Source organism: Nothobranchius furzeri, chromosome 4 (genome assembly GCF_043380555.1).
Source record: "Nothobranchius furzeri strain GRZ-AD chromosome 4, NfurGRZ-RIMD1, whole genome shotgun sequence".
In the NCBI taxonomy this organism is placed as follows: Eukaryota; Metazoa; Chordata; class Actinopteri; order Cyprinodontiformes; family Nothobranchiidae; genus Nothobranchius; species Nothobranchius furzeri.
This window is the reverse complement of record NC_091744.1, coordinates 82972910-82998425: the sequence shown is the minus strand read 5'-3', so window position 1 is coordinate 82998425 and position 25516 is coordinate 82972910. Positions and strand designations below refer to the sequence as shown.

The window sequence follows — 25516 nt, the reverse complement described above, 5'->3', positions numbered from 1 at the left end:
GGGGAGAGAGGAGAGGAGAGAGGAGAGGAGGGGAGGGGAGAGGAGAGGAGAGGAGAGGAGAGGAGGGGAGAGAGGAGAGGAGAGAAGAGATGAGAAGAGGGGAGAGAAGAGGAGAGGAGAGAAGATAAGAGAAGGAGAGGAGAGGAGAGGGGAGAGAGGAGAGGAGAGAAGAGGAGAGAGGAGAGAAGAGGGGAGAGGACAGGAGAGGGGAGAGGAGAGGAGAGAAGAGAGGATAGGAGGGGAGAGAAGAGGGGAGAGGAGAGGAGAGGAGAGGAGAGAGGAGAGGAGAGGAGAGAAGAGAAGTAGAGGGGAGAGAGGAGAGGAGGGGAGAGGAGGGGAGAGAGGATAGGAGGGGAGAGAAGAGGAGAGGAGAGGAGAGGAGAGGAGAGGAGAGAGGAGAGGAGGGGAGAGAGGATAGGAGAGGAGAGAAGAGAAGGAGAGGAGAGGAGAGGAGAGAGGATAGGAGGGGAGAGAAGAGGGGAGAGGAGAAGAGAGGAGAGAAATAGAGGGGAGAGAGAAGAGAAGAGGAGAGGAGAGGAGAGGAGAGGAGAGGAGGGGAGAGAGGATAGGAGGGGAGAGAAGAGGAGAGGAGAGGAGAGGAGAGAGGAGAGGAGGGGAGAGAGGATAGGAGAGGAGAGAAGAGAAGGAGAGGAGAGGAGAGGAGAGAGGATAGGAGGGGAGAGAAGAGGGGAGAGGAGAGGAGAGAAATAGAGGGGAGAGAGAAGAGAAGAGGAGAGGAGAGGAGAGGAGAGGAGAGGAGAGAGGAGAGGAGGGGAGAGAGGATAGGAGAGGAGAGAAGAGAAGGAGAGGAGAGGAGAGGAGAGAGGATAGGAGGGGAGAGAGAAGAGAAGAGGAGAGGAGAGGAGAGGAGAGGAGAGGAGAGAAATAGAGGGGAGAGAGAAGAGAAGAGGAGAGGAGAGGAGAGGAGAGGAGAGGAGAGGAGAGGAGAGGAGGGGAGAGAGGATAGGAGGGGAGAGAAGAGGGGAGAGGAGAGGAGAGGAGAGAAATAGAGGGGAGAGAGAAGAGGAGAGGAGAGGAGAGGAGAGAGGAGAGGAGAGGAGCGGAGAGAGGATAGGAGAGAAGAGAAGGAGAGGAGAGGAGAGAAGAGGAGAGAGAAGAGGAGAGGAGAGGAGAGAAGAGGGGAGAGGAGAGAAGAGAAGTAGAGGGGAGAGAAGAGGAGAGGAGAGAAGAGGAGAGAGAAGAGGGGAGAGGAGAGAAGAGAAGTAGAGAGGAGAGAAGAGGAGAGAGAAGAGGAGAGGAGAGGAGAGAGAAGAGGAGAGGAGAGAAGAGGAGAGAGAAGAGGGGAGAGGAGAGAAGAGAAGTAGAGGGGAGAGAGGATAGGAGGGGAGATAAGAGGAGAGGAGAGGAGCGGAGAGAGGATAGGAGAGAAGAGAAGAGGAGAGAGAAGAGGAGAGGAGAGAAGAGGAGAGGAGAGGAGAGAAGAGAAGTAGAGGGGAGAGAAGAGGAGAGGAGAAACGAAAGAAAAGATGATTTTCAATTCAATTCAAGTTTATTTATAAAGCCCCGAATCACGACAAGAGTTGTCTCAAGGCACATCCCATAATAAACATTCCAATACAGGTCAGTTCATTAAGCCAATCAGATTTTAAAGAGATGAAATAAATTCATTAAAAAAGACCAAATAAAAAATGGTTTGTTTAGCCCACCTCGACCTCGCTGACCTCATATCTTCCTGTTCCTCTTTAATGGCCACCACGCCACCATTACCATAGCAACGCCACCGCAACATCCCAGATGGAGGAGCTGAGAAACATTTGGTTTTAGAAAACACCAACGTGTGTTTTTTAATGTGTGCTCGTTCACTCTTCATGTAGTTTTATTGCTGTTCATCATGGCGCTCGAGACAACTTCCTGTCTGTCGGCGGCCATGGCGCTCCGGCCGACGGTCCCGTGGTCTCATGCTCCTGCTGTCCAGGTTTCTATTATTTCTTCAGGTCAATTGTGTGGCCAAACACACACACACACACACACACACACACACACACACACACTCACACACACACACACACACACACACACACACACACACACACACACACACACACACACACACACACACACACTCACACACACACACACACACACACACACACACACACACACACACACACACACACACACACACACACACACACACACACACACACACACACCGTTGCCCTGCTTGCTGATCTCAACAAAGGTCTGTGACATTTGGAAGTAGATGAAATGACCGGCAGGGTCGGGGAGTGCTGCGCTCCATGTTTTACTGCTGTGGGATAAGAGCTCTTAAGTCCTGAAAAGAACACACACACACACACACACACACACACACACACACACACACACACACACGCACACACACACACACACACACACACATCCCCTTCACAGCCGGGCTCTCGGGGTGCTCTGCTCCGCAGAGCCTTTCAGGTCTTCGCTGAGGTTGAGGCACTCCAGGATCCAATCAAACCTCGGTCTGAAGCCCATTACGGAGCAGGACCCGGAGCGCCGGGGCTGCTAAATGTATAATTTAAAAGTCTTACATTACAGGAAAAACCTCATTGTAACGTCCAAAAGGGTCGACTTTTACCTATCAACATAATAACCTTTCATCTACAGCATAAATCCACTTCCTGTTTGGCCTTCCAGAACCAGAAGGTTCTGTTCAGCGCGTGTTTACGTACCATGAAGACAAAACATTCAAACAAACGTTCTCACCCAAGGTTCCTACGCTCTCTGCGTGAACGCCAGACATCAGCGTTCTTCACTCTGAATAAGTGGAGGCTCCATGATGTCATAGTTATAAGTGAAATAATCATATGTGATGAATGAACAAGATGTTTAAATGAAATTTTTGAATAATTTGTGCTTAAATCGATGAATTTAAAATGAATATTGTTCTTACAATGAACCATTTGTATCACAAATCAGTGTGTTTGTTTTAACAAGTTAATCGTTGTTTACACGCATACACGTTACCATAAGATGCTCATTAAGGTTAAAAACATTTCTGCATCTGAGGAGGGCGTGGCTTTCTGAAGGATGCCGGTAAATCCTCAGAAACGTGGCAAATTCTGATTGGCCAAACTTGGCCAGAAATCATAACAAAGTAGTTTAATAAAACAAGAATTGCTTCCCGATGAATTCAGTTTCCAGCTGACTCCCGATTCGGCCAAATTGGGAAAGAAGGCTCTTTTGAAACCATCTCCTTTGACCTTAAGTCAAACCTTTCTGCGACACTGCAGCTGATACACACACAACATCTCCTTTCAGAGCTACGTCACATCTAACCTGCAGACCCCGGGTTGCATCTCATGGAAGCCGAACTCAGAGGAAGCTACTAATCTCTGAGTATCGTGGTTTCGACGTCCGGTGACCTCACCACTCTGACCGCACCCCTCCAGACCGCCGGGAGCAACTCATACCAGGGTACCGTAAGCCTGCATACTGGTGTCTGATGAGGTTTATAAATAAACAACTCTCTAGTTTATAACAAACAACACATTATTTTACACCCAGATTTCAAAGTTACTCTCAGATATGAAGAACGGTTGCTACAACATCTAGCTTCCATCACAACACCTCACATCCACCACACCACATCTCATTATTCATGTCTTGTCATGTATAAATTATTAGTTTAGGAAAAAGAACTAAATTCATTTTATAAACTACATACTGACTCTGTCTGAATTAATACGAAGTGTGTTTATGATCCCTGAATAAGCAAAGAACCCGAGAATCTTCAAAGATTAATCAGGTTGATATTTCATATTTGTTTGGAATATCACTTCTTATTGGTCATAATGAACAAGTTTTAATTGCTACATCGTATCTCACAGAGGCACATTTCTCCTCAGGATTTAGGCAACAAACTCATATTTTACGTCGTGACATCTAGATGGATGTCTAAAGTCACACAGCGGGATAAATGGATTTTTAGGGAGGGAAACGGAGAGAAAATGGGAGCTTGAAAGCATGTGATGACTGAAAAATTACAGCTCTCACTGGAACAGCTGTGTTCCCCCAACACCGAATCTTGTGAATCCTTAAGTTTCTTTGTTAATTGATTTTTCCATCCTGATTGCGAACTATCCAAGGCTTTCTTCCCATTACGGAGCTCTTCTTTTGCTCCGACTGTCAACAGATTCCATAAAAATATAACCAGAGTCCAAACTATCTCTCCTGTTTGTGTTTAAGCCACAGCGTGGAACAGAAAAGCCACAATTATTAGATTTAAAAACAGTTTTTAGAGCCTTGTTGATCAAAAGATGAAAATATTGATGTTTTTGCTTTAGGAGCTTTGAAAAAGGTTTATTGTTGGTTGTCGAATAAAGTTAGACTGCTATAATTGTCTTTAAACTTGACAAGAACTCAAGATAGATGCTTTTGATTTATTTGGCTGGTAGTTCAATCAAAATCTGGTTTAATTTAACTTCTCAGAGACGAAAGTGAAGCGTAAAGATGAGCGCCTTCAGATCCCTCTCCTCTTCCTATTTGTGTTTAGATCTCATATAATGAGTCACACTGTCGCTACGATCCAGTCTGATGTTGCTAAATTATTCAGAAAATGTGAATTATTTTCTCATCTGGAACACATCTGGCTCAGACTTAAAGATTTAACCGAACAACATCGTGTTTTAAATGTTTTTTAATGTAAAGCAACTTTATATAATTCAGTCACTGAGTCACTTCTTTATGGAGTTGAAGGCTAATTACATAACATAACTGCTGAATCAAAAGTAATTCTTTAAAAAATGGAGATATTTTACGATAAAGCTGACAGTATCTAGCGGTCACCATAAAATATATTATTAGGTGTGAGGATCAATAAAAAAAATCTAATTAATCCGAGGCTTTTTAATTAATTAATCTTGATTAATCACTTTTTAATTGTTCAAGACAATTAGCCCAAAGCAATTTTTAAAATTATAAATAATGCTAATGGGATACAGATTACATGCATAGACTTTAATGAGTATATTTTTGTGACCACACGGTCGGTTTGGGTACTTTGCATTACATTACATTACATTACATTACGAAGGTAAACATTGTGGGATTTGTTGGAATGTGTCAATATTAGTATTTGTGTCATTGATAAAGTGTATACGGACATGGGACATTATCGATGTTGTGCACTGAACTGAACACTAGGTGGCAGCAGAGCACTGCTAATGTAAATTGAGGTGCAGTGTAGAGTTTTGGGGAAGTTCTGCTGAAGGATACAGGATGAACGTTGTGTGTTTGCTTGTCCCTCCTGCTGTAATCAAGTTCATATGGATAAAATTACTGCCTGCCTGTTTTTCTACCAACTAGAAAATGTAATGGTAAAAAAAAAATTCTTTTTTTTTTCTTTCTTTTCTTCGTGAAAAGCCATTTGTCATAATATATTTAATTGTAGTTTTATTTGTGTTTGGAGCACATAAAATATTAGCGTGTTCTTGTAGCGCAGGTTCTGCCTTGTTAGAGGTGCAACTTGATGATATTTATTGATTTATGGCAGAAATTGCAATGATAAACTTTTTTGGCCCCGATTGGGGGGCTCTCGGGCTCAAGCGTGAATCTTTTTTAAACACATTCTTTTTTCTAATTGATTAATCATAATTAACACGTTGAATTCCCACCCATATATATTTTATATATTTGTGTTCATTTGCATTATTTTTTAACCTTTTTGGACAAAAAAAATGACAAAAAAATAAAAATAAAAAAGAAATGTTCATTTATTGTTAATTCATTCCCTGCTTTTAAAATTATTTCAGAACAAAAACAAAGTTTAAAATCTAAGTGATTTATGTCTCTGGGATGTGTTGTTTGTAGTTTTGAGCCTTCGCACTTCCTGATGGTATCAGGTTGGGATCTGCATCCTGATAGTCTGATGCTGAACTGGTGCAGCCACCACTTTGCACGTCTAATTTTCTGCTGCTTCTCTCTTCACAAAGCCCTCGTCAGCGGATGCTGTCAAGCGCCAACAATGCTGAGAATAACAGCTGCACGGTCTGGCCCCGAACCACCGCCAAGTTTAAGTTACAGGAGCCATTGACTCTCCGCGGGGGCGCCGGCTGCCTGGGCTGGCGTGCACAATGGCCGCCGCAACAATGTGGCTGCATTGTCTAGGTCACAGCTCTGACCAGGAGAGTGACAGCACACGGCGAGCAATGAGTTCATTAGCCCAACGCCGCTCTCACTGCCCTTCTCGGTACTCATTAACATCCAGCGTGAGCCATTGAGTTACAGGTATTAACTGGAGAACATTGCAGACCTCCGCAAGAGGACATGCAGCCTGGTTAAAACACACACACACACACACACACACACACACACACACACACACACACACACACACACACACACACACACACGTGCAGAATGACACATCAGAAATTAGCTCCACATCCAGACTACTTCTAATTCTCACATTAGAAAAGCATATTAATAAATAATGGGCTCCCCATGGCTCCCATAACTTACTGCTTCTAGTTATCTCCATCTTTCTGGAGGACTCGGGTCACCGCGTGCACTCGGGCTCGTGCAGGAAATAAAAAAAGGCTTGCAGGGTGAGAGTTTGGGACAATTATTCTCCCAGCTCTGGTCCAACAATTATGGGCAGCCTGCTGAATAGTTGGATGTGATTAGAGCAGAGGAAATTATTCTCTCCACTTTGGGATGGAGGCCCTTTCACTCAGGAACCAAAGGGAGAAGACAGTAGGGTTCACAATGAAGCTGCGAGTGTTCAAGGACAGCAGGCTTTCAGCTTCTCCCCTGGTAATGTTCTAGATTAGACTAGTGTTCAATTTGGTTGTCAAGCCTTGTTAGTGAATTTAATTCTTATACGGTGGAGAGGCTGCAGGAATATCTTTTATCATCTTCCGTCATATCTGACAGGAATTATTTCCCTCTGCATGTATGGTAAGCTAATTTAACCATTAACCATTTGCTCAGGAGGATGACTTCAAATTAGTGAAGATTTAATGTTAACATGCAGGAAGGGAGTTTATTTTAATCTCTGCTGCCTCCTCACACGGCCGAGGCCCATAAGGAGGTGGCAACGCGTCCGGCCTTCCCCGGGCTCAGAGGCTGCAGAGAAACTCACAAATGAAACTCTCAACCCCAGAAACGCCGTGGACGCGCCCTCCGACGGGATCTTCTACCGGATCACTTTGTGCTCCACGGGAACTGCCGATTTTGGGGCCTGCGTCTCCGAGTCCCTGCCTGGTGCAGATTTATCACTTCCCAGCTCTCTGCTGCCTCCACAAACACAAAATCAATCCCTCCCTCGGATCCTAGAAGCCTTTCAGCTAAGGGACAATTTTCTCTGCTTCAGTTCATCTTTGGTGCAAATAACCGACACACAAAAGGACGAGTCTGCCTCCAGGTGTTGGTGCTGGACTCATTAGCCCAAATGCCATGAGGGCAGGCGTGGCACAAACAGGCTCCGGTTGACCGAGGAAGGGTCATCTTTTACGTGGAGCGGCAGTAAAATGACTCTGATTGGATCAAAGGCTCCTCGGAACGGGTCCGGAGCTCATCCTGGCTGGAGGTTTTCTTCATCTCAGCATCCTCACTGCTGACTGAATTTTGTTTTTCTTTCCTTATTTCTCACTCTAATCTTTATTTTCTTTACTGTCTGTTTTATTTCCTGGTTTTCTCACCTCACCCAGACTTCCTGTCCTCCCACCTCCTCCCACCTCCCGCTCCCATCGATTTTCTGTTAGTGGATTTAAGGCAGCGAAGGACGGGCGGCAGATAATGCCCGCCCAGCAGAAGAGAGCAGAGCCGGACATGGATACGTCCTGCACAGCCCAGTGTGGTGGTCATGTCATGTGGTGGTCATTTCATCATCTGGGTGTACCGTTCGCTCCAGTGAAAGCTACTCGCTTGCTCTGTTTTTGTTGTTTTTAATCTACCCTCCTCTTGGCCTGTCTCTCATTGCTCCCTGACCCTTCAGATGTCCTTAAATGCCACACGGGGCTGCAGACAGAGAGATGACAGGCCGTGGAGGGTCGCAGTGGGCTGATCATTAGCTGTAGCCTGTGGTTGACTTCAATTAGCCTGCAGAGACACTGTGCTGCAGCCGGGCGTGCATGGGGGGGGGGGGGGGGGGGGGGCTGCAGTCTGGTGGCTCTCAGGCACTTCAAAGAAATACAAACCAGCTTAAATTCAGATTCTACTGCTTTAAGATGATTTTTTTCCCTCTGAATGCCCAAGACTGGATACTTAATGTAAAACAAAAGTAGAAAATATTGTTCTAACAGTTATTAAAACCCTGACAGCTTTTCTCCTTAATCTGGATGTTGTAAAGTTGCAAAATGACCCATTTGACCCGTCAGACTCGTCACCAAACCATGTTTTGACTGCTGTTAATGCAAGCAGTACTGGTGGGGTTGGGTGTTGGGACAGTTGATGAGGAGGAGAGGGGGTAAATGGCAAGATGAAGCAATACAGACAAGACATGAGGACGAAAAAAAAAAGAAACAAGGAGTGTGACTGTGAGCACGGAGCACCAATCTGCTGCAGGGCTGCACAGACAACTGTGGGATTATCAACAAGGCAGGCAGCAGATGATTGTTGATAATGTGTGTGTGTGTGTGTGTGTGTGTGTGTGTGTGTGTGTGTGTGTGTGTGTGTGTGTGTGTGTGTGTGTGTGTGTGTGTGTGTGTGTGTGTGTGTGTGTGTGAAGGAGGGAGAGGGGGAGGTGGGGGGCAATTATGTACAACTCCCCCTTCTCTCTCTACCCCCTACGGCGGCCCTGATGGGACACAGCCTGTCATTTGCTCATTGCGGTAATTGGTGTATGTGAGGGGGTGGAGGGGGGGGGTCCATGTGCATCACCCCCCCCCCCCCCACACACACACACACACCCCGTGTCTGTCAGAGAATTAGAAAATGAATGCCGTCCTCGTCCAGCGCGACACATTTTCATTATTCGCCTCGTGACCGAACAGATTTCACCGTCCTCCGGCGACCAGCGGACGTCACGACTTACAGAATCATTTTATCGTGGTTCATTTTTCTACCCGACTTTTAAACAAGTAAATGCTAAATTAATGGGTTCAACACTGATGCCGTTCTCACATAACTCCAACTGAAATCTGATGTTACATTGATTTAGAATTAATTCGTCCAATAATGAAAGTATGAGGCTGTAAAGTATTCAGAAGTAAATAAAATGTGATGTTAATTAGAAATAAAATAACTCAAATCCCCCTGAATAAATAAAGATTCACGATAACTGGAAGCCAATCAAAGATACAAAAACTGTAAAAAACTTAACCAAAACACAATGAAATTCATGCATCCTAAGTCAGCGTCGTACTTCTGCGTTTATTCTGAGATATTTTCTTCTTGCAGGAAAACACAATAAGTTCTGTGAATCTTATTTTTCTTGTTTTAGATCATGATAGAGGTTTATTATAGAGGTGTGTGATAAAAATAAGGTTAAAAGAAACTCATGAAAACTGAACTTTAAAAGTGGTTTGAGTTAAACCCACATTTAAACCTATAAACAACTAATAAACACTTTTTATCAATGCACTAACAGGCCAACGTTCCCCTAAAGAGGTAAAGATTACTTTAATACATTTTTTAAAAGAACTTAAAAAATAATTTTGTTTTGTTTTTTTTACTTTTGATGTTTATTTTTTCCCATAATTATTGCATGCGTGTCTTATTGTGTTCATTTACTCTCATATAACCTTTACTTTTCAATGTTTTTGGAGCATTTTATTTCCAAGGTTCTCCCAATTTATTCATTAATATTGAAAAAAAAATAAAACTTGATTTATAAAAAAGTTCATGAGTTTCATTGTGACTGTGCTAAGCTAGTTAGCATAATTAAGCTAATTATTTAATTTTTTCCAGAAGTACTTGTAGCCTCATTTATTTGATTAAATGAAATGAAATGAATTTTTTTTAAATGTTGCCGGATAAAATAAACAAAGTTATTCCAAAAACAAAAATTCTACCTGAAAAAGGCGGGAAAATGTCTGTAGCTAACTCTACTTGCTAGTTCGCTAGCATTTTAGTATTTTGTTGCTGTTTATGCTTTTTAGAAATAAATAATACACATCTTTACAGACTTATTAATTTTTAACATGACTAACTTTGTTCTGAAGCAGCTTGTTCTCGTTTTCATAAACTCGGCGAAGCTCCTCAGATGGAAGAAAACGTTAAAGTATCACGCGTGTTTTGTTATTCGAATCAGAGAAAACTAACGACATCAAAAGTGCGACGTTGCCACAGTTCTTCCTGTTTTTCCATAATAACAGCACCAACACCGCTGCCTGTGTGCTCAGCCTGTAGATTAGCTTTATGATCATTATAACGGTCTGCAGACGATTCAAAAAGGTGCAGTTTAAAGTGTTTTTGAGGAAGAATATCTCTCAAATCTGTGGAGATCAAAGAAAAATAATGTCAAGCAGAACGGTGGAAGTCGCTGGAGAGAATTTGGACGAATGACTCTGTGTTTACGCAGGAATTAACAAGTGTGTGATCTACAGGCATTGTTGGATAACTGCTGGAGGGGAGTGGAGAAAAACAACCAGACCACTGACCTCTCACCGAGGGAGCATCCTGCACGGGGCGGCTTTAGACGACGGCTCGCCGCGGGGGGAAATGCAGAGAGGAGGAGGTGATGTGGGCAGGAGGGTGGAGGTGGGGTTTCAGGAGGTGGAGAAGTAAAGGAAGCACTGAAGATTAGAGGAAGGAGCACGAGTGGAAAGAACAGAGGAGATGGAGGAGGGGTGAGGGAGGAGAAGAGACGAGAGGTGAGGGGAATGGTGTAAAAGAGGTGCAAGGGAGAGGAGAGGAGTGAGAGAAAGGAGAGGTGTGATGGAGGGATTAAAGCTGAAACGAGCCGCATGTGGAAAGGGCGAGGAGGAGAGGAATCTTTATTTTATTTCACTTCAAACCCCCAAACGCCTCCAAAACTCAGAAAATCAGATCTAAAAGGAGCAAAATGAGATGTGGAGCAGGTGTAAACGCACCTGAGGCTGATATCTTTACACAGAAATCCAATCGGAAAGGTGTGTGCGGGGGTGGGGCGGGGGTGCAGCTCAGACTGGAACCCACTTGTCAATATGGATTTGTGTGGATACTTAAAAAGTGGACAGCTCACTGAGCTTCCTGTCAATATTAATTATCTGGTAAATATCATCAGAGGAAGTGATGTGCAAAGGGGGTGGGGGGTTAAGGTCAGATGTAGATTCACTCGCATCGTAAGAGCTGTATGGTAATGCCTGGGGGGTGGGGGCTTATGTTTGTCCTTTTAAGTTTATTAGATAGTGAAGATCGGGGGGGAGGGGGGGGGGCTCCTGAGGATGCACAGCTAGAGGATGGAGAGATGAGAACGCAGATAAAGTGAAGAGCAGGTGCAGCATTTGGAGGGGAGGGGGACAGACGGGGTGGGAGGTGAAGGGTGAGACGAGAGGAGCAAAGGAGGGTGGGAGGAGTAGAGTCTCTGAGCCAAAGAACCCTCGCTGGGTTTTACAGAAGCGCTTCTTTTCCTTTCTTATTGTTTCATTTCAAAATGCAGTTTTCAATCATTCTCTTCTCCTCCTTTTTGAAATATTTAACTCCTAACCTTAAATCTTGGAGCGACACATGGGAAATTTCCACGTCCGAGGCTTTGGTACCAGGTGGGTGCATATTAGGAAAACCTGCGATAACAGTCATTGACGTTGCAATGACGACATTGGTTGCGATAAATACATTTTTTTAATCAAAAACTAAGAAATAAAAAAATGGCAAAAAATCATAAAAATGAGAAAAGCAAAAGATGTGAAAAAGAAAATAAACAAGAAAAGTCAATCAGTGGATCCTGGGAACGGAGAATCAGCAGAAAGAACAGAACAAAGCTAACTCAGGTGTTTGCTAACCATCCAAATGAAGTGCCGCCCGCCTCGAGGCGGGACTCTCACCTGAGAACCCACTCAGTTGGCCAAATGGGTGAAGAGCTCTATTTGACTTGTTAAAAAAAATCCAGCTTCCGTTTGCGATATGCATATTGTGCATGCTGACATCACGATAACGATATATTAGCGATATATTGTGCAGTGCTAATACCAGGGATCAGGACCTGCTCTGTGTTGGTTGGGTTGGAGTTAGTCTCCATCCTGATCTTATGGCGTATTTACCTTCAAAAGCTCTGGAAAAAAGAATTTTTAAGACATTTTCAGAAACTTATTCAACAATTAAAAGTGCACTATTAGTGAATATGAATATTACTGAAGTAAGAATTACACCCTGTGGTCAAATGGGTCCTGCAGTCTATGTTTTTAAACAAAAAGTTACTTTCTCACTCCCATTGCCAGTTACGGATCAGCGCCAGGAGATTCTAGATGACGAGTGAAGACGAGTCATACACAGTAAGTAGATGAACCTGGTGCAGGTTTTTGGGAAATGAGCACTTATCACACCTATTACAGTAATATTTCTCTGGCACAGAAGAAGTGTGGTTGTTTGTTAACTTGCTAGTTCTGAACGACTCATTAAAGAAAGTAAGACTCATTATTCACTTCACACACTCACTTCACTGTAATATCGTGTTGTTGGTAACAGAAAAAATTGCTTTAAATATTTTTAGAACCGACTATTTGCGTCTATTTCACTGTTAGCGTTGTTAGCTCAACATTAGCCTCTGGCCAGCTTCACCTGATAGTAAAACAAAATATGCCGTGGCTCCTTAGGGGCACAAGAAATAACTTCTGGGTTGCTCCTGTTTACTGACTTTGGTTCTTTAAACAACTCTGGAGCTTTTTGCTGGTGTCAAATTACAAATGCCAGTGCTGCTGCGGTAGCTCGGCGCAGACTTGGAAACCTCACAGACTCACTGATTGTGAACGGTAAGTACGTCCCTCTTGTTTTTTTGAAAGAACACCAACAACCCCAGCCGGCTGAGGAGGAAACCTGTTTCAGTATAACCTTCTTTCCAACATGATTGAGTCATCAGACTGTTTTCTGATTACTTCGCTGTAGAATTCTGACATTTTGCTCCTTTAACTTGTGGAGTCTCATTGAGCACACAGTCTCTAACACAACTTAGCATATATCTGGTTACCGTCTCATTAGGTAGTAGTTGAGAGCTGTACTCAGACAGAAATGACTGAATAAAAAAAAACTGCTTCAGCTCAGATATTATAAATGTTGGCGTTTTAGTCTCAGAGAGTCATTTGAAACAGTCGGACACCTAAAAGCTCAGAGGTCTCTTCAGCCCTGTTTTCTGGAAATTGATTGGCTGCTGCCATTTTCATTGCATCAATTAGAAATTTGATTTGTGCACATCTCCGTCTGCAGGATGAGCCAGCAACAATCTAAGTAAAAGTCACAGTAACATGTCAGCGGATGCGCCTCGGCAGGATGCACGTTAGGCGAAGGCCGCCTTCGCATTCTGTAAGTGGAGCCATGAGGACTCAAAATATTTATTAGCAGAAAAATCTCTCCAGAAGGAGCCGGCACGTTGCACACAAACGCACCAAGTGCACAAGCACGCTCACGTGCATGCGCTCCAGCTCAGACTGGGAGATCAAGACAATGTTTTTGTGCTCCTGCTGGTTTCCACCGGCGGTGACAAGCACCTGTGCGTTCTGTGCAACACACGTTCCTAGCAACAGTTGTTGGGGAGAAAAATAGTCAGGATGCACACCTGTTTGATCTGCCTGGACCCTCTGTGATAAGTGGCCTTGGTAACCATGGCGACCAGGATATGGGATGGGATCCATGTGGTGCTATTGAATGGCCTTGGATTATAAACACACATCATGCTTGAAGGAGTTGGACACACGCACACACACACACACACACACACACACACACACACACACACACACACACACACACACATATGCACGTCCGTGCTAAAAAAACATCCATTCAAACCAACTGTAGTCGTCTGAAGCAGCCGGGGCACGTGGGTTTTCACACCTGCACGAAGACTCGTAGCAGACTTCTCACATGAAGAAGCGTGCACAGGAAGGTCTCGCCTTCAGAGGAAAATAAACACAGTCGTGGGTCGACTTGCAGCACTTCACAATGCGACGTGTGGAGGGAAGTGAGGTGGCAGATGGCCGACGCGCTGACAGTTACTCACAGCGTGCAGGTAGACGAGGAAGCTTCTCACGGAAGAACTCTGCGTCGACCTTGGAGTGAAAACGTGAATCGTTAACTGCGGCAGCCATTCACACAAAAATAGAGCGAGTCTGAAAACGCAGAAATACATAATTGTGAGCGCTGTTGCATTTTCTGTAGACTGAAAGGCAGGAAAGCAACGCAATCAAACACGAACAATGATGCGTGCAGCTCTGTGAGCTAAAAACTCCTGTCTGACAGAGCGGCTTGAATAGTTACCAATTATCATTCGTGATATTGTAAGTGCTGCTCTGCTTCATCTGCGCGCCGCAGGTCGGGGAGCATTGAAATGTAAATGAAGCATAACGCGTTTGTGTTGGAATACAGGGGTGCTGCGTGAATGCACGAACTTGTTCTGCAGGAACGTCACGTCTAATAAACTCAGTTCAAACGAACTTCCAGTTGGGTTTATGCTTCGTGAGCAACACAAGTGTCTTTTTGGGTCTGTCGATAAATGAGAAAGGTAATCATTTTTTCCTGATCCTGTTATTCATCATAAAGATTTAATGCATGACTTCATATAAAACTGCACATGGAGACAATGTTGTTCCCGGATCAGTCGTAGCTCTCAGTAATAAACCATCAATCAGCACTGCTGCTAAGAAAAGAGTCAAATCAAATGTAAGGTGTGTGTGTGTGTGTGTGTGTGTGTGTGTGTGTGTGTGTGTGTGTGTGTGTGTGTGTGTGTGTGTGTGTGTGTGTGTGTGTGTGTGTGTGTGGTGGGGGGTCAGAACCAATCGGGTCGACCTGGTTCATGAGCAGAAATCAGTAAAAGCTCATCAGGCAGACGCTTGAAAGCCATACTGCACAAACAACCTGCTGCTCGTTAGTCGATTTTGTTTCTCCGGTCTCATCTTTCAGCCTAATTTTCACTGCAGTTATTTTTTTCTCCAACTAGTCACAATTAGGATGCGAGAACATCTGTCAGACGAGGGTTTGATTAATTTATTCACCTTTCAGCTGAGTTTGAAAAGTCTTTGAAATGAGAGAAAATCGCCTAGAGGTTGCTTTTAACAAAACTCTAACCCCACTAAATTGGTCTGGGTTATTAACTTTGTATCCATGGACGTAATTTTTGGGGGGGACAGGGGGGACATGTCCCCCCCCCTCCCTTTTTCCAAAGTCAAGTTTTGACCCCTGCACTTTTTACCATCCAAAAACAATATTACGCTATATTAAATTGACACTGGTTGAGCTGTAGGACCAAGCGGAAAGCAACCGTTTGTGTTGAAGCCGGTTTCCCATTAGAACATATTGTAAAGATACCCCCCCCCCCCCGTGTCCCCCCCCACTTCTAAAGTGAAAATTACGTCCTTGTTTGTATCACTCACTGATTGAATCGTATTTAATTTATTGTTTAGAAATTTGGGGGAGCCACATGCAAAACCTTTACTCAACCTTTGTTCATTTTACAAAAAAGAGCATTGAGGATTATTAATAACAGTGACTATAGAGATCACTCTAATCCATTATTCATTAGATATAAAATACTGAAATTTCCTGACTTGGCAGAGTGGAAAATATTGTAAATAATGTACAGAGCGAATACGAGTCGTTTACCAACTAATATTCAGAAAAAGTCTCATAAGAGAGTAAGTGGGTACGTGTTAAAAGGGACTGATGTCTTTAAAAAAAACAAAATGAAGGAATGTGATATTTCTGTAAATGGTGTAAGATTGCGGAACGCCCTCAACAGAGAAATTAAAGAATCAAACTCACGTGCTATATTTGAAGAATGTAAATAATCAAATGCATTAAGTAATTATGAAAAGGTAAATTAAAATGTCAGTGATTACATATAAAAACTAGAAAGGGACTGAGGTTATATTGTGTGTTTTACTTAATTTTCTTTTGTAAAAAGGGGCAGAAATTATAAGATTTTTCTTCTATCTGCTCCTTTTCATTCAAATGTTTTTTTTCTTCAATATGTTTATGTTCTGTATTTGCTTGTGTTTATTTTACAAATTTTGAAAGAAATAAAAACAGAAAAAAATGTGTCTTTAAAATTTACGGATATATATGTGAAATCCATGGAACATAACAAGCGGAATTAGAAAATAGCGTTTTTAGCTCCGTTGACTTGCGTTAATTTTTTTGTTCTTCCGGGGACCCGTGGTCCGGAAGAAGACGGGCATGACTTAGGATCCATATTCCGACACAATTTAGTGATCAGATTATTATTCATTATCAGAGAATTTACCTGTAAGCAGTACAAAGTGGGGTTATATTTCACTAGAATGGGATGTAGTCAACAAATCATAACAAAGACCTAGCACACTGTGCTAGTTAGCTAATACTTCTTTAGCATATAGTTTGTCAGCAAACCGCTGATAAGATATTTGTTGCTGTCATCAGTTTCTGCTGCAAACGTTAAATCTGTGGGTTGTTACTTTTCTGATCGGTCACTCTGAACTGCGCAGGCATGCTGAGTGTGAACATTAGCAGGGATTAGCATTAAAGTCTCTTCTACGGCCCAGGGGAAATAAGAATTAATGGCCCCGCCCACCTTGGCTTGTGACTGCCCACAGGAAGAAGACAGCAGAGTGCATCTCAGCCAATAGAAGCTAACCATTAGCAACTCCACTGGTGTAGATAAAACACCAACACTGCTTTTTAAACCTAAGAAACACGAGCAAAGGGAGGCAGCGGAAGAGTTGAGCTGCGGATAGCCAATCAGAAGCCACACTTTTGCATATTATAATTATTAATGCGTAAAACTTGCAATCCTGTTATTTTCCGCCCATCCCCCTCCATTCCATAGACTGACGTCTACTTCCTGAAACAGGAGCGCCAGAGCTTTGTTATCCACAGAAAGTGACTCGTGTGACTTAGAGGCCACAGCAGATTTTTTTTTTTTAATTGTCAATGAGACTTTTAAATGTTTCTTAATCAGTTTAGGTCACAGAACTTATGACTGATGAGTTTTAGATTATCTTGTTAGGGTTAAAATGGTCTGTATTTGTATAGCACCTTCTTAGGGTTCTACAACCCCCCAAGGTGCTTCACAACACAATCAGTCATTCACCCATTCACACGCTGGTGGTGATCAGCTACAATGTAGCCACAGCTGCCCTGGGGACTATGGGGGGGGGCCGGCGACGGGGTACCAGGAGGCGGGACCAGAGAAGTCTTGGGGGCCAGCGACAGGGGACCAGGAGGCGGTACCAGGGAAGTCTCGGGGGCCGGCAACGGGGAACCAGGAGGCGGTACCAGGAAAGCCTGTGGATAGGGGGGTCTTGGAGGAGGAGGACGAGGAAGGGTCTCTGGAGACAGGGACCGTGACTGGAACACTTGAGACTTGGGAGACTGGAACACCTGTGACTGGGAGACCGGAACACTTGTGGGGAGACTTGAGACTTGGGAGGCTGGAAGACTTGAGACTTGGGGGACTGGAACACTTGAGACTTGAACACTTGAGACTTGGGGGACTGGAACACTTGAGACTTGGGAGACTGGAACACCTGGGGAGACTTGAGGCTTGGGAGATTGGAAGACTTGTGACTGGAACACTTGAGACTTGGGGGACTGGAACACTTGTGGGGAGACTTGAGACTTGGGAGACTGGAACACCTGGGGAGACTTGAGGCTTGGGAGATTGGAAGACTTGTGACTGGAACACTTGAGACTTGGGGGACTGGAACACTTGTGGGGAGACTTGAGACTTGGGAGGCTGGAAGACTTGAGACTTGGGGGACTGGAACACTTGAGACTTGAACACTTGAGACTTGGGGGACTGGAACACTTGAGACTTGGGGGACTGGAACACCTGGGGAGACTTGAGGCTTGGGAGATTGGAAGATTTGTGACTGGAACACTTGAGACTTGGGAGACTGGAACACTTGAGACTTGGGAGACCGGAACACTTGAGACTTGGGAGACTGGAACACTTGTGAGAACACCCGTCCCTCTGACCACCACCAGCAGATAAGGCGGGTTAAGTGTCTTGCCCAAGGACACAACAGCAGGATATTCTGGTGGGAGCCGGGATCAAACCGGCAACCTTCCAATTACTGGAGAACCCGCTCTACCGCCAGAGCTTCTGCTGTCCCTTAGAAAGTGAAATGAAAAAACAAACACAAATCGAGGAGTAGGAACAAAAAGAATGATGAAAATGAATAATTTATTTTGACAGTTCTGGTTTCAGACGTAGACCGTCGTCTGCCGCAGTGCCGTTCGGGTTTTCAGCTTTTTTAAACTCAGATAACTAATTGAAAGTTATCGTTGCTGTTTGTAGAAGAATAAAATCCCTGAACCACTTCACTTTATTGTGGGTTTATGAAACAGCAAAGATTGACAGAATTGTGCGGTCTGTGATTGAATGTCTGACGTCCTTCAACCTGCTGTAGATTATTTTTAATTGTTTAAAACGATTCAAGTGGATCTCAGCTGTTGCTGTAGAAACTTCTGGAACCGGTTCTGACTCAGAAACTTAGGATTTTTTTAAAGTAAACTTTTTACTTTTGCACCCTTTTTCTTCTCCTCGTCCTCTTTTTCCCTCGAGCAAATAAAAAAGGCCGAAAAACCCCGTGGACCTGCTCTGCTCACTAAGCAAAGGACGGTGAGAAATAACAGCGACTATGAGGAGTTGGTCTGAGGAGTAAAAGGAGTCATGAGTGGAGGGTTTAATGTGCAGCTTTAATGTTAGATGACTTTTTGCCTTCTACTTTTGATTTTACCTTTAAATCTGTAAATAATTATAACCTTTAATAACGTAATAAATTATAACCTTCTCAGTTTGCTTTGAAATAACCCGATGCCTGTTAAAGCTCAGACAACTTTAGTGAGGAACTCCAAAAGCTTTTACTGCTGTCATTTTGGCCTTCACATATATGTATATATGTATATATGTATATATATATATATATATATATATATATATATATATATATATATATATATATATATATATATATATATATATATATATTAGGGCTGTGACTCAATAAAAAAATTTAATCTAATTAATTAGAGGCTTTGTAATTAATTAATCTAAATTAATCGCATTTTTAGTGTTTCTGTTTTAACTTAAACTTCTTTCAGCTTTAAGACACGTTGCTTGTGCTTGTTTACAGAGTAGTGAGAACACGGAGCGTTCTCCCAGCGGCAGCCAGGTGTCTCTCGTTTGTCTGACTACTTTCATAAACTACTGTTAGGGCAAAGAATTATTCTGTCTGGAGCTTTCAGTGCTGCACAGATGTTACGTAAATGTTAAAAATATAGCTTACCGCAACTTTTGTAAAGCTTCCGGTGCCACCGGGCAGCTGCAGCAGAGACGATCTCTGAAAAATGTCCGCGACACGGACTCCGTAGTTGTCTGGAAGTTTTTTTTTTCAAGTTAAGAAAAGAGGCGGACGGGTTTCCTAACTCCTGCATCAGTCCAAGCAAGGCAACATCTTTCTGTTTTTATTCCGTTTTAGTAGCCATTAGCACTGTGCATTGTTGTGTGCATCAGTGATATTCGGTCTACGAGGAAATCGTGCAATAACAAAGGTTCCGCCTTTCTCGAAATGCAAGCTGTGATTAAATGTGTTAATTTTTTTAACGCAGACTCCCACTCAGGGCTTTTTTTTAAACTCTGAACCGGTCCAATTTCCTTTCAAAGAATCAGTGAAATTTAAGTAAATTGTGTCAGTCACCCCCTGGTTGGCGGGCGGTGGAGGTTAGCTTGTAATCTTATTTTTTGTTTCGAGGCAGGATCAAAGAAAAGCTATTCAAGGCCACAGAGAAGGAGCAGGGACACCTTGATTCCACGGCTTCACAAGGAGGCTTTTTGAAGTTGGCCTGAAAGAGATCTGAGGCTGTAATAAGTTTTCTGGAGACGGTGGAGAATCAATCCAGCCTCAACTGTGGTGGAACTGATGCAATGTCAGTCACTTCAGCTGGAGGGGGGTGGGCAGGAGGGGAGAGGAGGGATGACGTTGGGGAAGAAGAGAAGGAGGAGTGGATGGAGCAGGGTGGAGAGTCTTCCAGCAACGCTGTCACAACCACACGCTCGGCTGCTGCTGCTGATTGTGATTGCTGTTCAAACAAGGCCGACAGCTGCCACAAACATCTCCTGCTTAATATGACACACGTTTAATCTCACCTACGCTGATGTGGCCCTGCGCCGGCCCGCTTTATGGCACCCTGTTATCTTTCTTTCTTCTTCTCTCCCTGATAAGGCCGCGGCCGCTGTGATTGCCCTCTGCTCACTGTAAAGTATGACAGCTCAATCACTCACCAAATCAAGACGTTCTCTCGCCGCTCGTGATGAAACGCCACAAACATCAGACCCTTGTGCCTCTGTTTAGCCCTCAGATATGCAGTCTTGCAAATTGTCTCTGAATCTCTAAAATATCCACAAACCGAGAATCTTTCTTGTCCACCTCAGATCTGCTGCTGCACTTTGATCAGTGACTGAGTAATTTATTCTTTTTTTTTATAGTTTGAGCTTTCCAGGATGAAGGGTTAGGAGAGACGACACATTTAAAGACATCCCATATTCCTGATTTATAACTAGGAAAATAATCACGAAAAACAAATCAGAAAAAGCATTTACACGTTTTCCACAACCGAGGCTCATTTCTAATCAACATGCAGTTGTTGCCTGCAGTTTATGAACAATCTGTTAAAGCTGATAATCACTTGTGGTGTGTGTGTGTGAGTGTGTGTGTGTGTGTGTGTGGGGGGGGGGGGTGGGCATTTATCAGTAGTATAAATTCAGACTAGCTCTCATCCTCCACAGAAGGCAACGATCACAACATCAAATGCACCCGCTCTTTCATGCTCACTCCTGCTGTTTTCTCCCTATTTCTGTCTGTGTCATCCTGCCTTTCTCCTACACACACATACACACGCGCGCACACACACACACACACGCGCGCGCACACATACACACACGCGCGCACACACACACACACACACACACACACACACACACACACACACACACACACACACACACACACTTGTCTCTGTATCCTTGTGTGGACCCTACATTGACTTCCATTCATTTTAGAGACTCCAATATGCCTAACCCATACACTAACCCTAACCCTAACCAATGCGGATCTATTCCTAATCCTAATCTAAACCAAAGGTTCATCAACACCATACCTCTAAAACCATGTTTAAGGGTATTTTGTCATTGTGTAGACCAGCTAGATGTCCCCACAATATGGAAATGTCCTCACTACAGGTTAAAAGTTAACATTTGTCCATAAAGACAAGTACACACACACACACACACACACACACACACACACACACACACACACACACACACTCCTCCACAGCAGCAGTTGTACATTATGGAGTGGTAACCAGGCAGCATCTAATTGCAATAATTGGGAGAATGTACCGAGCGGCCTGTTTGAACACCTGTTAGCGCTGAATTTCCCTCATGCCGCAGATTGCGTGTGCTGTGCCTGTGTCACACCATTTGGTGCAGGCATGTTCGCGTACATGTGGGTGTGTGCGTGGATGGAGTCTGCTCCTTCATGTTAGATGAGGAGGAGGGATGGTGTGTAAACATGAGGTGCTGGCTCTTTGCCAGCCTCCCCAGACGCCCTCCAGAAGGAGGAAGCGGGTTCCTGACAGGAGAACCACCCTGATGAAGATGAGCAACATGCATGGAGCCACCTCGCGCTGGACGCTTAGCTAAACGATTTTTGTGTTTTATGAATTGATGCTGTGAGATTCTGCTCCAGCTCCGCGGTGCTGCGTTTAGGATGCAGCGGGCGTCGGGAGCGCTTCCCCCGGCGCGCTTGCCGCGGGGCACCCGGGGCACCTCCGCGGAGCTATCCACCACGGCGGTGCTGAAACCTCTGAATCCCGGGAATCCGGAGAGAAGTGGAGTTCTGCCTAAGTGAGGAGCGCTTCATTTTCACCTCTGCTTCTGCCGCTTCACACCTTCAAAGAACAGGTCTTTCTGTATTTTTGCATGTCCAACCTGCAGGAGACAAACTCCTGAATCAAACATTGATCTGCGTGTGTTTCGACCCCAGGGGGCCCAAAGAGGTGTAAGCCAATCTGTAGCAGCGGGAGGGGGTGGGGGTGTACCACGCGGCTCTGCCTGCAGGGATCCAGGGACACATAACTTTTGTTCCTGTCTAATTGCTGCCGCCATTGTTGTTAATTGGAACGCCATCATCTCCAGATCAATAAAACAACTTAAGGCTTTAGGATCCGACACCAAGCTGAAACTCGGTGTTTAGGACTGGTTGGACACCTGGAGACTGAATTATTTACAAACATGCACACTCACCTACCTGTGGGTAGGAGACAGAGAAGCTCTGCTGCGCGCTCGTCTCCATCTGGAGCAAAGGGAAGAACAGAGATGACAGTATCGCGCGTCAGACCACGAAAAAGATCTCCTAACTCCTCTCCCTCCTAAATCTCCTCTCCCACCCCTCTTCCTGCCTAATGCCCGGCTTCCTGTCGGTGCTCACCTGCTCGCAGCTGGACGGAGGTCTGAGATCCGCTGCGTCTGGAGGGGGAGAGATCAAGCCTCCTGTGCGCTGCTGTCTGCACCTTTTAAAAGCCTCCTAGGGTGCAATAGGAGGTCTGTCAGCCTGATGGGACCTGACGTCATCCCTCCCCTCTCCTCACCCACCCTCCCACCCAATCACCCTTCCAGCTTATTGGAACCAGAGGGGGGAATAAACTCACATTATTTCTTGAACACACAGTAAAAACGGGAATAATTTCAAATGTGATGAACATTTCCAGTGGGTATTGATTGTTTTAACCACCTGCTGTTATCATTTGAAATTTCACACGAACAGGAAGCAGTGCATCCTCCTGCATCCATGTGAGTCTCCAGAAAATCACCTGAGGAGGTGATTTTAGGTGGAAAGCACAAAAAATAATATTAACTCCTGCAGGATTCCTCAAGAAAGAAAGGAAGGTGAGAGGCAGATTTATTCAGAGATTACATCAAATACAAGTTTCCATTGTGGAATAAATTAATCTAAACATTATCTAATCTAAATGGTTCAGAAATGGTGCAAAAATCACTTTAGAGTGGAGAAAACATGCTGAAACATGATCATGATCAATTTAAATTATGAGAGTAAGTCTGACTAAAAATAAAGACATTTTGTGATTAAAAAAAGGCACAAACATGAAAGATTTTCCACAATTTTAGGTCTAATTAATTTTAATCTTAAAAAAAATCCTGAAACAATCTGTTTTTGTGTTAAAAAGCCTTAATTATTATGTGAGATAATCATGAATATTTTACAGTTAACAGACATTGTAGCATGCTTATTTTAACCCTTTCTCTCTGTTTTACATGAAGGCGTTAAATACCCATTTTATTTTATGTGATTTTTTTTACATGGACCTGAGTGACCCTGATGATCCCAGCTGAAGCAACAAGGAGGAGAAGAAGAAAAGGCGGTGTTGCATTTGGTTTAATCTCACTTGTCAGATGACAGCTACATGTAATCTGTCACCGCGTGGCTTCCTGACTGAGTGATGGCAGAAACGCTCAGAAAGACGAGTATTTTCAAACACAAATGAGCAATTTGTTGGTCCTTTGTGCGCTCGGTGCATCATTGTCCTTTTCTAATTTCCCAGACTCAAACCATTGTGGGAAATTCTATTATGTGTCGAGAGCTTTCTCTTTTCTTTTTTATATTTTTTTGTTGTTTTCAGCTTTCGTGTGTGTGTGTGTGTGTGTGTGTGTGTGTGTGTGTGTGTGTGTGTGTGTGTGTGTGTGTGTGTGTGTGACTGCATGCAGCCTTTGAAACGGATGTACACGCACACTCATGTGTATATAACCTGAACATAACCTGTGTTCCTTTTTCACGCACACATCTGGGTCAAGTTTGATCCCTTTCATGGGCGGCGGCGGCGTTTTGACAAAGGCAGCGAGGAACTCGCCACAAAAACAACATGCTGTCCTCTCTGCCTGACAGCAAAGCAGGAGGCGCCCTCAGATGAAGCAAAACTAAAATATTTGATCCAAAATGACATTTGCTGACACATTATGAGTCTGACATTGTAAATGATCTGATTTATCAGATTTTAATTAAATGATCTTTCACACAAAAATCACATTTTTGTCCTTGAAGTGTAAAAAAAACGGCAACAGTCTAACTCACTCATCTGCTAATTATTGCTTATTAAGATGAAGACATTTGAGAAAAAACGAAAAATTTATCTGATATTTTGGTTTATTTTCTCTCTGGCAGCAGAGATTTGCCCTAAAATGTGTTTTTCTACTAAAAGTAAGGAAAACCAACTGAAATCTGATGTTTCTGGTGCTGCCTTTCTGATCATAATCCCAATATCAGACCAACACGAACCACCTTCGCTGACCTAATGCCATCCATCCATCCATCCATCCACCCATCCATTGTCTGAACCCGCTTTGTCCGGGGGGGGGGGGGGGGGGGTGTTGGCTGGTGCCTATCTCAGCGGTCAATGGGCAATCAGGCGGGGTGCGGGGTACACCCTGGACAGATAGCCAGTCCATTGCAGGGCAACACAGACACACAGGACAAACAATCATGCACACACACACACACACACACACACACACACACACACACACACACACACACACACACACACACACACACACACACACACACACACCTAAGGACAATTTAGACAGACCAATTAACCTAACAGTAGCCTGAGCACCTGGAGAGAAGCCACACAAGCACAGGGAGAACATGCAAACTCCATGCAGAAAGATCCCAGGCCGGGAAACGAGCCCAGGACCTTCTAGCTGCAAGGCAACAGCTCTAACCACTGCACCACTGTGCAGCCCCTGACCTAATGCCTTCTGTTTAAATCAGAGCTGAATTTCTTGCTCTGCTCCTAAACAGAGTTGATGAAGATGATTTACAACAGATTTGTAAACTCCAGGTTTTCCACCCATCCTTTTTCTCTTGCTGGTTGGATCCTGGAGGTTCTTGATCCAGAATGAAACCCCAGTTCCTCTAGCCTGGCAAGCAATCCTATATATGTCTAGTTCATAAGCTACAGTTCCTCCAGAGAGATCCCAAGATTTTTCCAGGTCAGGAAGGATTCATGTTCCCTGTTTCTGCTCCTCCAAGAGCACAAAAAGCCTCCCGTTGGATGCAGCTGCAGGAAGCTGAACCGCCTCAGCTGACTCCTTTGGACGAGGAGAAGCAACGCCTCTTCTCCAAGCACCACCCAGACTTGGAGCTCCTCATCTCTGAAGCTGAGCTCCACCACCAGAACCTGAGTGACACTGGGAAACTGGGAAGGATCAACAAAACAAAAGAGGAAATAAAGACAAGAAAAGACTTATTAGTTCTGTACATCAACCCTTCGCCCTGCGCAGTTGGTGCTCCTCACGAGGAAGCTTTGCAGGGTTAACATGAGTAATTAACCCATGTAAGTGTTGTGTTAGATTCTGTTTCTTCCT

General features: G+C 44.1%; 1 long non-coding RNA gene across 1 annotated transcript; it reads left to right on the top strand.

Annotated features, from left to right (window-relative positions):
- Window positions 1-21651: 21651 nt before the first annotated feature.
- Window positions 21652-23823, top strand: LOC139069773 (uncharacterized). Its single transcript, XR_011520477.1, has 2 exons — window positions 21652-21976; window positions 22896-23823. It is a non-coding gene; the product is annotated as an uncharacterized lncRNA (long non-coding RNA).
- The last annotated feature ends 1693 nt before the right edge of the window (window positions 23824-25516 follow it).